This window comes from Balaenoptera borealis, assembly GCF_965194805.1.
Source record: "Balaenoptera borealis genome assembly, chromosome: 20".
NCBI lineage: Eukaryota > Metazoa > Chordata > Mammalia > Artiodactyla > Balaenopteridae > Balaenoptera > Balaenoptera borealis.
In genome coordinates this window covers 21,093,677-21,111,387 of record NC_138879.1, presented here as the reverse complement: position 1 = coordinate 21,111,387, position 17,711 = coordinate 21,093,677, and the positions used below count along the sequence as shown (strand labels likewise).

The 17,711-nt window shown below is 42.8% G+C and overlaps 1 protein-coding gene and 1 pseudogene across 2 annotated transcripts in view; one reads left to right on the top strand and one right to left on the bottom strand.

The window, feature by feature from the left end:
* RPL27 (ribosomal protein L27) overlaps window positions 1-17,711 on the bottom strand; it is a 65,463-nt gene that overhangs the window by 39,342 nt on the left and 8,410 nt on the right. The gene's annotated exons all lie outside the window — the stretch shown is intronic.
* On the top strand, window positions 789-6,997 carry LOC309619374 (large ribosomal subunit protein eL43 pseudogene; annotated as a pseudogene). Its single transcript, XR_014249846.1, has 3 exons — window positions 789-801; window positions 943-3,234; window positions 4,807-6,997. The product of XR_014249846.1 is annotated as a large ribosomal subunit protein eL43 pseudogene (transcript).

Here is a 17,711-nt window from a genome sequence, read left to right as displayed (position 1 = left end):
CTCATGGTTAAATAAGTGATTTCAGGACGGGAGCATTTAAGGATCTTAATGCTGTCTGGTGCTTTTGGCAAGGAAAAAGGATCAAATAAGCAAGCTATAAAGAGAAGTGAAAACCTTCCATTACAATGTTGCCATGTAGCTCCTAATTTTACCTCTGTTAGGGCAGGTACATACCTTATCATGCTGAAAGCCAGAGGGCCCAGAAGAGAAGCCCCTAATTCCCTACATTTAATTCTAAGCCTGTTTGTCTCCCCTTTTCTGTTACTCTGGGCTGTATTTCTATGAAGACAATATTCCATGTGTTTTACAAATGGTGCTTGAAAAAGTGTACTTTGCCTGTTTTGGATCCTTGGTGTGGGTTGAGTCAGGGATTTCCATTCAGCTTTGGAAAAGACTGAAAAGCTGTCTTGCTGGAAAATTTCCACTGTCCCATTTTCCTTGGCTGTGTCTTTGCTGCCTGTTAGCAGCAAGATTAACTCATCCTGAAGTTTTGCATGAAAACTAATTTTGAGTTTCTTTTGCTCTTGTCATTTGCTTCTTGCCCCAGACCAGAATTCTCTAGTGGTCTCAGTCCCAACACCAAGGCACTGTCCTCTGTAATTTAACAGCAGAGGGTGCTGTGAGCCTGTGGTTGCCCAGGCCTCCGCCAGAAAAAGAAGATAAAAGAGCCTCCGCTGATTCAGCCAGCCTGAAAGAGGGCTTCTCATTGTCTTGGCCCCTTGTGGCTACTGAAGATCTTGCCTGGGAGACGTGGAGTAGTGAGACGTTTCTCGAAAAGCCAGCAGGGAATGAAGAGACAAGGTGTGGCCTTCTGGAAATGATTTGTCATTTGTGTTTTTGAGTTTTAACCCTTCTCTGGTCAAATTGATGCTTGATATTTTATGCCCTTACCTTCATGAAGACCAGAGATTCTGAATAGTGCTGAATCCTAACTTAATTCAGAAAACAGCATCCACTTTCTGGGCTCAGCCTTAGTTTGGAACGACAAGGCTAAATGCACTAAGAAGGTCAGAATCATCAGTAAATATGGGACCTGTTTTGATGCCTCCCTCAGGAGAATGGTGAAGAAAATTGAAATCCGCCAGCACGCCAAGTACACTTGTTCCTTCTGAGGTGAAACCAAAATGAAGAGCTAAGTTGTGGGGACCAGGCACTGGGGTTCCTGCGTGAAAATTGTAGCTGGTGGTGCCGGAACCTCCCAGCCCACTTCTGCAGTCACAGTAACGTCTGCCCTCAGAAGACTGAAGGCATGCAAAGGCCAGTAGAAGCTCCACCATTTGAAACATTGCTAGCCCATAATAAATAGCTTGATTTATGTAACAAACACACAAAACAGAAAACAGCATTCATTATTCCCATTTTCCAGGACCCCCTGGAAACTCCCCCTGAATTCCTCTATACTGATGCTATCAATGGCTGTAGTAAGACAACGGGGAACATTTCTTTCTTTTTTTCATCTTTTTGTAAGCTGAATGCTACCTCCAGGTTATCTCTCAATTTTTCTCAGTCTTCCTGAAATTCTGCATCTTTAACTCTTTTTTTTTTTTTCCAGCTTCTTGACTTCCTACAACGTTTTTCATGTCTTGATTATTGACAGAAAGCAATAGCAACGTTTTGTATTTCTGGCTATTTCAGTTACCTTTGCTCTAAGCAAATTTGCTTTATAAGATATATTTTTATAAAATCCTTCACACCAGGCTTTCATGGCAAGATAGGCTAAGTTCATAAAATAACCTGATGGACACACTCAATTTGCTATTTCTGACAAGTGTAGAATATATCTATCTCGGAGAGCTGGCTTCAACTGTTTCTATGTGATTTCACAACCACAGTGAGAGAAGGGGCTATGGGGATGCGGAGGGAACTTGGGCAATGTGTGAGAAAAGTTGTGGTGGCAGACTGGCCTCTGATGGCATCAGCAGTCACCCAGAATATAAACTTGTCAAGATTCTAGACCTGAACAAAGCAAAGATACTGCTAGACAGACAAGAACTCAGAAAGGTTATTGCCTGTGCTCCCTTTCCGGACAAACAAACAATATTTGATTTGATGTGTTGGATAAACTCCAGCCAAACAAGAGAAGAATTCAACAGAGAGGAAAACATAGGATATAAGAAACTGAAACTGAGAACTGCAGGGAAAGAAAAGCTGCTTTAAGGGGAAACGAACATTGAAGAGCTGATTAGAAACATCTAAACAATCACAAAAGGCACACTGTTCAAGAAAGTCACGATCTGAAAATAAAGCAAACTATAGTTTTTAAATGAATCTGAGAACTGAAGAAGCAAAAGGAGCAGCATTTCCCAGACTACGAAGGCCGTGCCTCCTTTAGCTAGGTAATTCGGGGTGGGAGTGGGGAGTGGGGAGTGGGACTGACGGATGCTCTAATTTTGTGAACCATCATTTTGGATTTATAATAGTTGCTAACCACAATTGTTTCCCCATGATGCACTTTGTTGTTTCTTATAACTTTGACTGCCTTTTATAGAATAGTTTTATAGGATCTTTTTAGGTGATGTATTCAAATTATTTACCAATTGCTATGGCATGAGCCCTGACCAATTTCAACAAATATTTATTGAGTGCCTCCATGTGCCAGGAATTATTCTAGGTGCTTGGAATACATCAGTGAACAAAACAATTCCTGCCCAAGCAGAGCTTAACTTATAGTGATGCAGACACATCAGAAACAATAAATCAGTAAGAGAAGACAAAAGAAAGGGAGCAGGAAAGAGAAGGAGGATTGGGAATGCAGAGGGTAGGAACAGGGAGAGGAAAGTAGTAGCGTGGATGGAAATTTAAAATCAGGTGGTCATGGAAGGCTTCATTGAGAAGATGAGACTCAAGCAAAGACTTGACAGAGATGAGGACATCAGGCAAGCGGGTATCTGAGGGCAGAGCGTGGGGGCAGAGGAGCAGCTGGTGCCAAGTCCTCAGGCTGGAGTGCGCCTAGTCTGCTGCAGGGACCGCAAGGAGCCACGGTGCCTGGAGTGGGGGCTGCAGTGGAAGGAGAGGAGCGAGGTAAGTGTCCTTGTCCCTCCATCCCTCCACCAACCCGGGAGGAGTGCAGCTCTTACTCTGAATGACATCTCACCCACTGAAGCATCTTAAGCACAAAGGCCAGGGTCTGACTTTCACTTTAAAATGATCACAATGGTTGTGCTGATGAAAAAAGACTGTAGGAGGCATGGGAGGAAGCAGGGCATCTGTCAGGAGGCTGATGCTGCCATCCAGGTGAGAGAAGATGGCACCTTGGATCCAGATGGGCAGTGGTGCGTTCTGGATATACTTGAAAGTTAGAGCCGTTGGGATTTCCTGACCAACTGGATGTGGGAGTGAGGGGGGGAGAGGGGTGAAGGACCACTCCTGGGCTTGGAGGATGGTGTCGATCCAGGAGGGGCTGGAGCAGGACCCTGGGAGCCCCTTGCTGGCCCTTCAATGCTGTGGCAGTGTTAGGGGAGTCCCCCGGGAGGCAGGAGGCGCCAGGACAGCAGGGGCGCTTGGGGAGTTCTGCACAGCATGTCTGTTTCCGTGCTTACCCGCTGTTGGCAGCCCTGGATGTTGTGTTCATGGCTCAGCTTTTCCTCATTCTTTTCTCTTGGAGAATGAACCTAAAAGTAGGCTTAGCTCTTAAACTTATTTTAAATTAAAAAATAGGTTTTTGATTCTCCAGTCAGATATCAGCGAGGTCTTCTGATTTTTAGGGGACAGTTGACTAAGTTTAACTACCTGAAAACAAATGTTACTCATTAAGAGACATTAGTTAATTAAAAAAAAATACCGAAAGTATACTAAACAAAAAAGAAAAAGATTAGGGAAAGCCTGAAACCTTTGGACACCACAGTTTTCTTTTTTTTTTATTTTTGAATTTTATTTATTTTTTTATACAGCAGGTTCTTATTAGTTATCTATTTTATACATATTAGTTTATTTTTGTCAGTCCCAATCTCCCAATTCATCCCCCCCGCCCCCCCACCCCGCCCCACCACTTTCCCCCCTTGGTGGACACCACAGTTTTTATCCTGACATTTTGACTGGAAGGGTGTTGTAACTCAGGAGACATTTTCTCATAAAAGTACATACTTTGGGACTTCCCTGGTGGTGCAGTTGTTAAGAATCCGCCTACCAATGCAGGGGACACGGGTTCAAGCCCTGGTCCAGGAAGATCCCACATGCCGCGGAGCAACTGAGCCCGTGTGCCACAACTACTGAGCCTGCGCTCTAGAGCCCTCGAGCCGCAACTACTGAGCCCTCGTGCCACAACTACTGAAGCCCGTGAGCCTAGAGCCCATGCTCCACAACAAAGAGTAGCCCCTGCTCACCGCAACTAGAGAAAGCCTGCACGCAGCAACGAAGACCCAACACAGCCAAAAATAAATTTAAAAAAAAAAAAAAAAAAAAGGATGGCTGGCTTCAGGAGGCTGCCTCCAACAAGAATTCTGGCCCTGGCCAGTGAATGCACACGCTCATGTGCGCATGTGTGTGCGTGTGTGTGCGTTGGGAGGTTGTGTTTCCTGCTGTTAATGGAAAGAGGACAGGTTGATCAACTAGAACAAAGAGACCAACCCAATGGACATCATTGTCAACAAAGAGACAGCATGACGGTAGTTGCCAAGGAATATGAGGAATAAAAAGAAGAAGGAAGTACGATTATATTGTGGGTGAAGGAATAAAACTTTAAGCAGAAATATTGTAGGTAAAATAAAATAAGATAAAAGATTTTATATTAGAAAAAAATGTAATTTTAATTGGAAAAATCATTGTGAACTCATGACCTTTAACAGAAATATGTTTTTCTGACTGCAGCCCATTAATATCAGCACTTCTGCCAACCCCTGACTCTCACTGAAAGGAATTGAGACTTCTTGAAGGAGGATTCTGCATCTTGGAACAAGGAAAATTTAGGATGGGCTTAGAAAACAAGGGTTTCAGACAGGTAATGGTGGAAGGATAAGAAAGCCATGGACCAAAATGCAACAATTTTGACACCAAAAGAGAAAAAACAATTATGATTGACTGAAATGAGTAGAGTGTGTGAAAAACCTCAAGATAAAGAAGTTGATATATGATTTCTTAAAAGGATAAATATACCAAAATATGTTAACTTTAATCAATCGAGTGTCAATAAATCTGGATTTTAAAAATTAAATTAGTAGCCTCATACATTTGTTACTGTGTAATCAGGAAAGTGTGACTACAAGAAATTAATGTGAGACAGATAGTTCTGGAAAAAGGTAGAAATTGTACCAAGAACAGGAAAGACTGATCAAGACTAGTGGTCACACATAATAAACAGAAAGTATATGTGTGGGGGTCTCACAGTGGAGCAACTCCAAAGTTTTCCAAGATGAAGAATTACCCGAATATTCTAAAGGGGAGAGGGGACACTTCCAGAGCTCACTGTTAATCATAATGAGATATGACAAAGCACACATACATTTTAAATATAATTGCAACAGACCCGGTCAGTACTGCATATCATCCAAATGATGAGACAGTGGGATTTGGCTAAGCAAGATTGTAGAATGCACTATTTTGGTGAGAGACACCAGGTTCCAAGGGATGAATTAGTACAATCTATTGATGTAGCAAGTCAAGTTTAAGTAGAAAACGGGATCTTGGGTTGGAAAGTACGACCAGATCCATATCCTGGTCCAGAAGGTTTAGAATGTGGAAACCTAATCTTGGCTGGTCAGAGATAGTATTTTTTTTTTTCTCTTGGTTCTGAAGATTACTGTAACCCTACGAAGACATAAGAAAAAAAATTGCTGTGAACGTATGAGAGTGCCAAATAATCCTAGAAAGGGAACCCAAGAAAGTAAGAATAATATACACAGCGATGATGAAGGTGAACATTGACACCCACAGTATTATGACTTATGTAACCACTTAAGTGTAACTGCCTAATAATGAGTTCTGCTATCTCTGTGGCGTTCTGTGGATGTTTTCTCTGCTTTTATGATATTCAAAGCATCATAAAGGGGACAGGGAACTGGAGTGTCACAGGGGCTGAGGCAATGTGGTGACTGCTGTTAAGACACTAAGAGGTCTGTGACCTTCAATGAAAAGATAAAGTCCCACCCTGAAAGCCCTGGGGTTGAAGCAGGATTCAGTTCACACTTTCTGCCTCACCCTAGAACCTTTGGGAGTCAATCTATCTTGAAAAATAAAGGCAAGTCTTAGTCATGACTTTCTCATCATCAGCTGCTTCAAGAGTTTGTTCCCCGCCTACTGGGGAGTAAACCTCTCCTGGGAACCCAGAGGCCAAAGTTTCTCCATAGCCTACCCTGGCCTTTGGGTTTTCAACCTCTTTCTAATTTTCCGTTGGGAGCCTAAGAATGTCTTTTTATTGAGTCATTTGTGGAACTCGAAGCTACTCGAATTTATAATTTGTTAGCTGGTTTTTCCAACTATTTTCCAGCAAATAGCTGTCTATTTTTCATGTATCAGTCAACAGAGACTTTCGGAGGCCACATCTGTGTTAGGCCCTGAGGCATGGTGGTGATCAGAGCAGGCACGAGCTGCCCTCACGGGGCTTGTAAGGGTCTAGTGGGGAAGACAGACGTGGCTCAATAAATCACACACCTGACACTTGCTAGAGAGGAAGGGTAAAGGGGGAGCTATGCATGGGCTTATCAGGGGCTCTTGATCTAGCCTGGGGGTGTGGGGTGGTTTCCTTGAGAAACTGATATGGAATGGGAAGGAATTTTCTTGTGAAGTGGGGGAAGAGTGTTCTGAGAAGAGGGCTGTGCAAAAGCCCCGAGGAACCAGGCTGTAGTACACAGACCGAGGCGAAGGTGGCGAGGCACCACCCAAGGTGCAGATCAAGCTGACTCCTGGAGGCCATATAAAGATTTTTTTTTTTTTTTTGTGGTAAGAGCTTTATTGAGATCATTCACATACCATAGAATTTATTTATTTAACTTGTACAGTTCATTGGTTTTTAGTAGATCCACAAAGTTAAATAATCACTACAACCAATTTTAAAACATTTTCATCACCCTCCCGCCACCCCCAAGGAAACTTTATACCCTTTGGCAGTAATCCCCATTCTCCCCATTTGGGTTCTGGACCCAGTTTCAATGTGTGTATGTGGGTGTTTCCCCAAACATCCAACAAGCAATTATGGGGACACAGCCTGGGTGTCCTACAATTCAACTCAATTCTGACACCATCTACCTGGACATTGAGGTTAAGGGCTCAGTTCTCCAAGACTGCCCTCCCCTCCAACCCTCCATTCAGAGGCCAGTCTTTTTTTTTTTTTTTTTTTGGCGGCGCATCATGCAGGATCTTCCCTGACCAGGGCTCGTCGAACCCCTGTCCCCTGCACTGGCGAGCAGATTCTTAACCACTGCACCACCAGGGAAGTCCCCAGAGGGTAGTCTTAAGCCCAGGTTGTCACCTGTGCCTCCTACCCACTGACTATAGATCAGAGGTTCCATCGACCCCCTCCTTGGGTTCGACTAACTTGCTAAGTGGCTCAGAGAACTCAGAGAAACATTTTACTTAACTAAATTACCGATTTATTATAAGAGGATATAAACTCAGAAACAGCCAGACAGAAGAGATGCCTAGGGCAATATATGGGGAAAAGTCATGGAGCTTCCATGCTCTCTCCACACACCCCACTCTCCCTAAATCTCTTTGTGTTCGCCAACCCGGAAGCTCTCCAAACCCCACCCTTCTGGGTTTTAGGGAGGCTTCATTACATAGGCATGACGGATTACATAATTGGCCATTGGCAGTTGATTCAACCTCCAGTCCCTAGCCCCTCCCCGGAGGTCAGGAGGGTGCGACTGAAAGTTCCAACCTTCTCGTCACGTGGTTGGTTCCCTAGCAACCAGCCCCCATCCTTAGGTGCTTTCCAAATGTTACCTCATTAACATAAACTCGGGTGTGGTTGAAAGAGATTTGTTATGAATATCAAGACACCTTTATTGCTCTTATCACTTAGAAACTCCAAGGGTTTTAGGAACTCTGTGCCAAAAACCAGGGACAAACACCACGTATATTTTTTATTACATCATATACTAGGCTGGTATGTTTTGAGTTTGAGGCACTGTGAGAAATTCAGGTTAAATGGGTAGTTGAATGAACAGCTCTAGAAAGCCGTGGAGACTGGTCTGGAAGGAGATAATTTGACAGTCACTGGGAGACAGGCAGAGGCCCTGCAGGAAACAGATGTGTGCTCCAACTGCTTGCTTTGAGGAGAGTTTAAGAAAGGGGCTGTTGTAGGGTTGAAGGAAATCAATTAAAAAAGAGAGCAGGGACTTCCCTGGTGGTGCAGTGGTTAAGAATCCTCCTGCCAATGCAGGGGACACGGGCTCGAGCCCTGGTCCGGGAAGATCCCACATGTCGCGGAGCAACTAAGCTTGTGCGTCACAACTACTGAGCCCGTGCGCCTAGAGCCACCGCAATGAGAAGCCCGAGAACCACATCGAAGAGTAGCTCCCACTCGCTGCAATGAAGACCCAATGCAGCCAAAAATAAACAAATAAAAAAAAAATTTAAATGTGGCATGTTTTTAAAAAAAAGTACATAACTGGAGGGATTATATTTGCAGAACAGAAAGTAAATATTTAAAAAAAAAAAGAGAGAATGTCCTTATTCTTAGGAGCTATGTGAAGTACTTAGAAGTGAAGGAGTCCTGATGTCTGAAAATTACTCTTAAATGAATGACCAAAAAATAAGAATATGTATATATATCTAGTGAGAGAGAGTGATAAGGCAGGTAAGACAAAATGTGACTAGTTGGTGATTTAGACACAGGGCATATAAAAGTTCATTGCACTTTATTTTTTATTTTAAAAAATTTTCAAAATAAAAAATAGGGAAAAAACTAACACCTTAGTATAGAACAACTGAGAAAAAATAGAAACACGGAAAGAAGAAAATACCCATGATTCCACCACCTAAAGATAGTCAATGTTGACATTTTGGTGTATTTCCTTTCATTTTTCTTAGGCACTTAAAAACTGTATTTGATGTTAGTATATATACACACAGACCCACTGATAGTTTAAATTTAAATAAGACATGTTTGAATAACACATTGTTTCAACTTAGATGAGTAGAAGGGAACAGAAATAATTCTAAATATTCAGAAGTTTTTAAAAGAACCTAAAATTGGGGACTTCCCTGGTGGTCCACAGGTTGAGACTCTGCACTCCCAATGCAGGGGGCCTGGGTTCGATCCCTGGTCAGGGAACTAGATTCTGCATGCAGCAGCTAAGATCCCACATGCCCCAACTAAAGATCCCGCACGCCACAGCAAAGACCCTGCACGTGGCAACTAAGATCCGACACAGCCAAGTAAATAAAGTAAATAAATAAATACTAAAAAAAAAAAAAGAACCTAAAAAATTCGATATTCTAGTGCATCATTTAACCATGTATGAGCCATTTTTCTTTTCTTTTTTTTTTTTTTTTTTTTTTTAATATTTTCTTTTTTTTTTTTTTTAACATTCAGTTCTTTTGGGAATTATTTATTTATTTATTTTGGGCTGTGTTGGGTCTTCGCTTCTGTGCGAGGGCTTCCTCCAGCTGCGGCAAGTGGGGGCCACTCCTCATCGCGGTGCGCGGGCCTCTCACTATCGCGGCCTCTCTTGTTGCGGAGCACAGGCTCCAGACGCGCAGGCTCAGCAATTGTGGCTCACGGGCCTAGCTGCTCCGCGGTATGTGGGATCTTCCCAGACCAGGGCACGAACCCGTGTCCCCTGCATTGGCAGGCAGACTCTCAACCACTGTGCCACCAGGGAAGCCCTGAGCCATTTTTCTATTGCAGTATCTCAGGCAGTATGGTACGGTGGTCAGAGCCCAGGCATGGTGGTCAATTGCCTGGGTTTGAATCTGGCTCAGACTAGCTCTGTGACCTTGAGAAAGTTTCTTAGCTTTCTGATTCTGCTTCCTCCTCTGTAAAGTGGTGATAATAATTCGTGCTGGGAGGATGAAGCAAGTTATATGTGCAAAGTCTTTAGAAAAGTGACAGGCATCTCACCATCACCACCATCATCACCACCATCATCACCACCACCATTATCATCATCACCACCACCATCACCATCACCACCATCATCATCATCATCATCATCACTATTATTAGCTCGAGGAACCAGGTGGTAAGGATGACTCAGTAAGTTATTTTTTGTTTTGTTTTGGTTTTGATTCTTAAACCAAAGAGACCAAGGTCCTCAAGCATTCACAATCCTTAGAAGTCACCTACAGATAGTGATTAATCTGAATCTCAAAGGCACAGAATCAGCTTATTTCTCTCTCTGCTGGTGCCATCACCCCAAAGGCAGCAATGACAAGAGAGCAAGTCCTTCCTTTTTTTAATTTTTGGCTGCAACCAAGGATCGAACCCATGCCCCTCGCAGTGGAAGAGTGGAGTCCTAAACACTGGACCACCAGGGAATTCCCCTTTTTTTTTTTTTTAATTTTTTACCTCCTTTCTTTTTATTTTCCACCTCTCTCCTTATCCTCCTTACCAAGTCTTCCTGATCGCTCGTCACTTGCCAGCTTTAAATTCTCCTCAAAGCTATCTCAGCCTCAGATATCGTCAGTTGACATTACTTCCCAGAACCTTGGTGTCATTTTCTATTCTGCCTGGAATACAGCTGCTTCACTCCAGCACTTGTGGGGTAGCATTCTATCAAGTTAGCCTAAAAGAGCTCGTCTCTGGCTACACAAAGAGTGCTTCCATCCTTATTTTTGTTTTGTTTTGAAATTTTTTAACTGCCCTCCCCTACTGAAGATTATGGAAGAATAAGAGAAGATAAAAGTTAATCTTACTGTATAGCGTGGGAAACCTGGTTAGACATTTGAAATGCCCAAATATACCACAATCTGACTAGAGAATATTCTGGCAGTGGGTAACAACAGCTATGAAACTTTTCAAACCTTTGACCCAGTATTACCAGTTTTGGGAATATACCCCAAAGAAATAAACTAAAAGGGAAAAAATGTAACTCGTGCAAAGATGTTTGTGTGCTGCTATTTTTAAGAGTGAAGAATTGGAAATAATCCAAATGCCAAATAAGGGAATGGCTTGGCAAATTATGGTATAGGGACATAAGGAGAGAGACACCAGGGAACGATTTTCAAGGACAGGAGTATAGCCTCTGCTGGTTCTAGGGAATGCGTAGATTAAATTATTTTAAGTGACAAAGAACAACAAATGAAAAGTTTGCAACTGTGTAAAATGTGTGTTGTGCAGAAAAGTTTGGAAGTGAATTTTGAGGAAAGGAAAATGTAGTTCAGAGTTGAGTGTGATACCTCTGCTGTAAATCTGCGTGTGAATTACTGGTAAGTTGTTAACTGCCGTAAAGTTGCAAACATCTATTGCAGTACCTTCTGGGGTCTGACCCTTTTGACAGCTATAAGAGCACAGCAGGTAGATAATCGTAATATAAATCAACCAGTGGGCTTTGTTTTGCCCCTGCAGTAGAAGCGCGGAGGCAACATCTTCATAGTTCTGTGCCAAGGCCTGGGAAAATATGAACTCTGGCAACAGAAGTCTTTGCTCTAGAATCTAGAGACACCAAGAGCTGCAGAAAAGACATGCTGGGTATTAAAACCTGTTTGGAATCAGACCCCTGGCAGATCAATACTCAGACCTTGCTGAGGGCTCACCAATAACCAGGCAAGTGGCGGGGACCTATTTTTTTAACAGGGAGAGAGGAGAAATTTAGAGTTCAGAGGCCAGAATGTATGAGACATGCCAAAGAAACATTTACCAAAAAGTAACACAGACTCTTCAATTACTATGTACAGACTCAGGCCTACAGTAGACTCCCACTTCTTTTTTTAAAAACTAGGAATGCAAGAGTTCAGAATAGGAAACTGGACAGTCATAGCAAGAAACTAAGAGGACATTAAATCAAGGCGCTGTAAACAACAGGAAGGTGATGGATAGATGTTTGTGGCAAGTTCAGGGGCATATAGAGTATTTTTTTAATAATATATCTTGGGTATGAGTTAATTTTTAACAACTAGAAAACAAGGAAACACGTTCACTGGAATGAATTGTTGTTAGTTAAAGTTTACACATCATTTTTAAAAATTTTTTATTTTATTTATTTATTTATTTTTGGCGTGTTGGGTCTTCATTGCTGTGTGCGGGCTTTCTCTAGTTGTGGCGAGTGGGGGCTACTCTTCATTTCGGTGCGCAGGCTTCTCATTGCAGTGGCTTCTCTTGTTGTGGAGCAGGGGCTGTAGGCGCACGGGCTCAGTAGTTGTGGCTTGCAGGCCCTAGATTGCAGGCTCAGTAGTTGTGGCACACGGGCTTAGTTGCTCTGTGGCATGTGGGATCTTCCTGGACCAGGGCTCGAACCTGTGTCCCCTGCATTGGCAGGCAGATTCTTAACCACTGCACCACCAGGGAAGCCCTACACATCATTTACAGTCATTTTTTCTAGTGAAGTTTTACCTTATCATCATCCGAAGGCTATTTGGCCTGGGATGGATGTTTTTCTTTCTCAGCCTTAACTTGGGCAGTAAGACACAATCAAATTTGGATTTTTTTTGCCATCAGCCACTAACAGAAATTAAAACAGGAGTTTGTACGAACACTATTGGACACTGAATTTTGTAGCGATGAGACATCAAAGTATCCCATCTCTTCTATCTTCTCCAAAGAAGCCAAGTCCAAGGTCAGCAGAGTTAAGCGCCCGTGTTATGCAGTGTGTCTTAACCAAGCTCTTTGTTCATCTAAGAATGTGTTTTGTTTTACTCATTCCTCTCCCTGGTGATTTAACAACAATGTTAAGTACATCCAGAGCCTTTGGGGCCGGGATGGGGTTTGTCTCCCAAACTCTTGCAATTGGTGGCTCCCTGCCAAGACACCACCCCTCTTTCTGGCTGAAACTCTCAACCCGTCTACACATTTTATCCTGTGTTTAATGATGCCCACATCTATGGATACCTAGAAAGACGTTCAACTTCAGGGTGTCTACAGAAGTCCTGGAGTCAAGAGTAGTTTTACTTATAGGAACCCAGTTGCAACGACTCCTGTTACTTTCACAAGTTGACCTCGCTAGAGGGAAAGGTTTTAGAATTTAGAGTGATAAATCTCCCACCTCGAACAGAACCGAAAGAGGGGCTGCCTGGCACACCAGAATGACCCCTTGGCACAGAGGTACTCTGAAGCTGAGCTGAAAAACATTCACTGGAGGAAAGTTCTTTCAAGTAAACTGTGATTGAGCCGCTTCTTCTCTGGTTTGTCATAGTGTTTCTCAATCCTGGCGTTATTAACATTTGGGGCGGAATAATTCTTTGTTGGGTGGGGGGAGAGGGGAGCTGTGCATTGTAGGATGTTTACAACCTGTGTGGCTTCTACGTAGTAGATGCCAGTAGCACCCCCTCCAGTTATGACAACCAAAAACGTCTCCAGGTATCGTCAAATGTCACCTGGGAGGCAAAATCACACCCAGTGGAGAACTATTGGTTGATTAGATATTTTGTGCGGACATGATGGTATTTGGGCAATAGTGTGAGATTCTCCCCCATCTCTGAAAAGAATGGAACATTCCAACTTCATTTACTCTGCCCTTGGCTTCCCCGCTGGCTCAGCCCAAAATAAAACTTGTTTTCATTCCTGACTCTTCCTCTCATCAAGCTCTTCTCCAACACTTTTTTTTAAAAAATTAATCTGTTTATTTATTGGCTGTGTTGGGTCTTCGTTGCCCCACGCAGTCTTTCTCTAGTTGCCGAGAGCGGGGGCCACTCTTCCCGGCGGTGCGCGGGCTTCTCTTGTTGCGGAGCACGGGCTCTAGGCTTGCAGGCTCAGTAGTTGTGGCTTGCGGGCTTCACTGCTCTGCAACATGTGGGATCCTCCTGCACCAGGGCTCAAACCCGTGTCCCCTTCATTGACAGGCGGATTCTTAAACACTGCGCCACCAGCGAAGTCCCTCCAACACTTTCTTATTCTTCCTCAAATCCATTTCCCCCAGTTAATCTTCCTCAAGGATTGAGTATTATAGGCATTCCTCCCCCCAAAAACCTGTAACTACTTGGAAACCTTGAGCTCTTTCAGGTGAGAGAGCCCAAAGTGAGCAGAATCCTCCCCAGGTCTTTTGTTTTTCTTAAAATGGACTGAGTTCAGCCACCCCCTGCAACCTGAGGAATTAACTCACCAGTCTGACAGTTATTATGTTTGGGGTCACTTGCCCTTTGGAATTTCTTAGAAGCATATCACGCAGCTGTGTGGAGCTTTGTAGGTAGGAAATGAGAAAGGGCAGAGTTCTGGAGATAACTGTTTGGCGGCCACTGTAAGTAGGGAGGCTGCTGACGAAGCTTGGGGAGCCAGATAAAAGCCTGGAGCTGCAGCGTCAGCCTTTCCTGAATCAGCGCTGATACCTGTCAAGAGCCTCACCTAAGGAACCTCACCTAAGGCTCCCCAGAGCAAGGGAGCCCTTTGGAGGCTCTGGTGCAGTGGCCATGGTGGTTTCACTGCAGTCTATAGGGAGACGCGATGCCATTGTCATTTCATTGCAGTCATCGTGTGGGACAAAATGGACTGGTAAGGAGGGCATTGGTAGTCTAAAGACATTGAGGCGGGCTGGGACCTGAGACCCTTTGCTGCAGTGCTACAATGCTTGCACCTGGACAAACGTCTCTTTGAGCAACAAAATACAAGGAAACTGTAAGGGACTAAAAAAACTGCGTGCAGTTGCAGTTGGGGCAAATTCTGGACAACAATATATAAAAGATACAAAAAGTCCAAGAAAACCCAACTGCCACTTCTGAAGAGCGGGGAGCAAAAACAGGGTGTCAGGAGCAAAAGCAGGGTACTGGGCATGACCCCTGTACTCAATACCACCCAAGGGGTGGGCAAACACCTAAGCCGCCCCTCTGGCCCGACCCCTGGAAACATCCCTACCCCTCACCCCATATAAGGAACCAGCTCTCCCCTCTTCTGGGAGTGAGCAAGGGAAACTGTTACTTGTTTTCATTCCCCCCTGCTGCAGCAGGGGCCCCAGTAAAGCCTTGCCTGAATTTCTTGTCGCGCCTCTAGTCAATTTCTATTGCTTGGGGAAAGCCAAGAACCTGGTCCGTTACAACATGATCAAAATAAACAAAAATAATTTATGCCACTTGGACTTCTAAGTTAGTGAAGCCAAATCACACTTGTACAAAAGCTCACTTAAGTTCATTACTAGGGTGGATCAAGTAGGGATCAGTGGCAGGGTTGCCTGTGGGGTGGGGTTGAAGGAGGAGATTAGAGAGAAAGACAGAGGAGCAAAGATGGAATTTTGGTGGCAGTCCTCGGCTAAAGAGTCCAAAATGGTTCACCATGGAGGAGAAGGAATTAGATTTTCATTCGTTTTGCTCTGGAGAGAAGAACTGCAGCTTTTGAAGACTGGAATCCCCAATTCTGTGATGGCACGGAATGAGAGAAGTCTGGCCAGCCTTCAGATGTTGAAGTGCAGTTGAGCTGATCGGAAGGCAATGACCATGGAATGTGAAGATCAAAAGAAGAAAGCCAGAAGACAGCAGAAAAGAAAACATTGAAAATTTGCTGACTGGAAAAATACTCTCATGCTAAAAAAACCCCAAACCCCATAAAAACATCAAGTCGTTTTCATGTTGTTGTCGTTACGCTCCTGCCCTGGAAAGATTTATGAAAGCAAAGGAAGAGAGGAGCACATGACATAATTAGGAACAGGCTACCTAGAACACAGTTATTCTAGCTGTGGCTTAATTTGGTTAACAGACTCTGGTCCTGGTTCAAATAAGCTGGCTCTGCTATTCACTTATGTCTTTCACTTCTGTGTCAACAGCTGCCTGTTGACCCCGCTGCCCAGGTAAATGACGGAGTCAGGCAAAGGGAAGATAGTTCTCTGCTAAGAATCAGGAGACCTGAGGACAGGTTACTCATGTGACTTAAAAGAGCTATTTTACCTCTCTAGGTCTTCATTTTTGTATCTATGAAATGAAAAAAAAATTTTTTTGAATAGAATTAATAGTGAACAACTTAAAAAAAAAAAAAGGGGCCAATTCAGGAAAAAGAAAAAAATATTAAAAGCTTTATTCTTTTTATTAAGAAGCCAGCAACCCAGAGGCAGCTTTTTTATCTTTCACTCTGAAATTAGATTTTGGACTTTGGGTTGCCCATCATTGGACTAGACTATTGCTAGTTTCTCTTCCAGATAAATTAGGTTCTTGGTTCCCTAATGGAAGTAACTTTTATTGACTGCTACTCATACTGTTTCTAGTCAGTTCTTTCCTTAACAACATCATCAGAAGGCTCTTTGGCCAGAGTGTTTTCTATTCTCAAGAGGCTCTTGAAAAACTCTTGGATACAAATTATATTCTGCTATTTGATTTACACATATAGGCCTTAAAGGCATCTGTCTTAGTTTGGCAATTACTACAGAGTGAAATCAATAAATATTAACAATTTAGCAGCTAACGTAATGATTTTCAGAAAACAACTCAGCAAAGTTTGACAAGTTACAAACAACTAGTCAATTGATAAGGACTGGAACTTCAACTATCCAGGTGTGTCTTCAAATGAAATGTTCTTGGAGCAATAAGGCCATTGCCAACGAAAGAAGGAGGCTCCCACTGATATTTCTTCATGTAAATCTAATCACCTGATCAATCTTGCTTTGAAACTCTTCCAAAGCAAAGAATTAGACAAAATTTTGATATAGGGTATGATCCTAGGAAACCAAAAGAGATGGCAAAACCAAAAACACTGTAAAACTTTTCCTTCCTAACCCCTTGGGAAAACAGTTTGGTAGTTCCTTAAAAGTTTCTAGTAACTTTTTCTAGTTTCTGCTAGTTTCTTAAACATAGAGTTACCATTTGACCCCGCAGTTCCACAACTAGGGATATACTTAAGAGAAATGAAATCATGCATCTACGTGAAAACTTGTACGCAAGTGTCCCTAGCAGTATTGTTCATAATAGCCCCAATGTGGGAACAATCCAAATATCCATCAACTAACGAATGGATAAACAAAATTTATCCATACAATGAAATATTGTTTGGCCATAAGAAGAAATGAAGTACTAATACATGTTACAACATACATGAACCTTGAAAACATCATAAGTGAAAGAAGCCAGACCCAAAAGGTTACATGTTGTGTGATTCCATTCATATGAAATGTCTAGAATAGGCAGATCTATGAGTCAGAAAATAGATTAGTGGCTGCCGAGGGCTGGGTGGGTTGGGGTGAAATGGAGGTAACTTCTAATGAGTGTGGGGTTTCTTTACGGAGTGAGAAAGAATGTTCTAAAATCGATTTGTGGTAATGGTTGTACAATTCTCTGAATATGCTAAAAACCATTGAACTGTTCACTTTATTTTTTTTTAAGATTTTTTTTGATGTGGACCATTTTTTTAAAAGTCATTATTGAATTTATTACAATATTGCTCCTGTTTTATGTTTTGGTTCTTTGGCCTCGAGGCATGTGGGATCTTAGCTCCCCAACCAGGGATCAAACCTGCACCCCACCTCCAGAATTGGAAGGCAAAATCTTAACCACTGTACTGCCAGGGAAGTCCCTGGACTGTTCACTTTAAATAAGTGAATTGTACAGTATGTGAATCATATCTCAATAAAATTGTTGTAAATTTTTAAAGCTATTATAAGTTTTGTTAAAAAAAAGCAAAAACAAAAATTTTATGCCCTTGGTTTCTCTGCAGTGAAGCAGTATTGGCCCAGGCAGCAGACGTTACATTTCCTTTTCTTTTTTTTTAA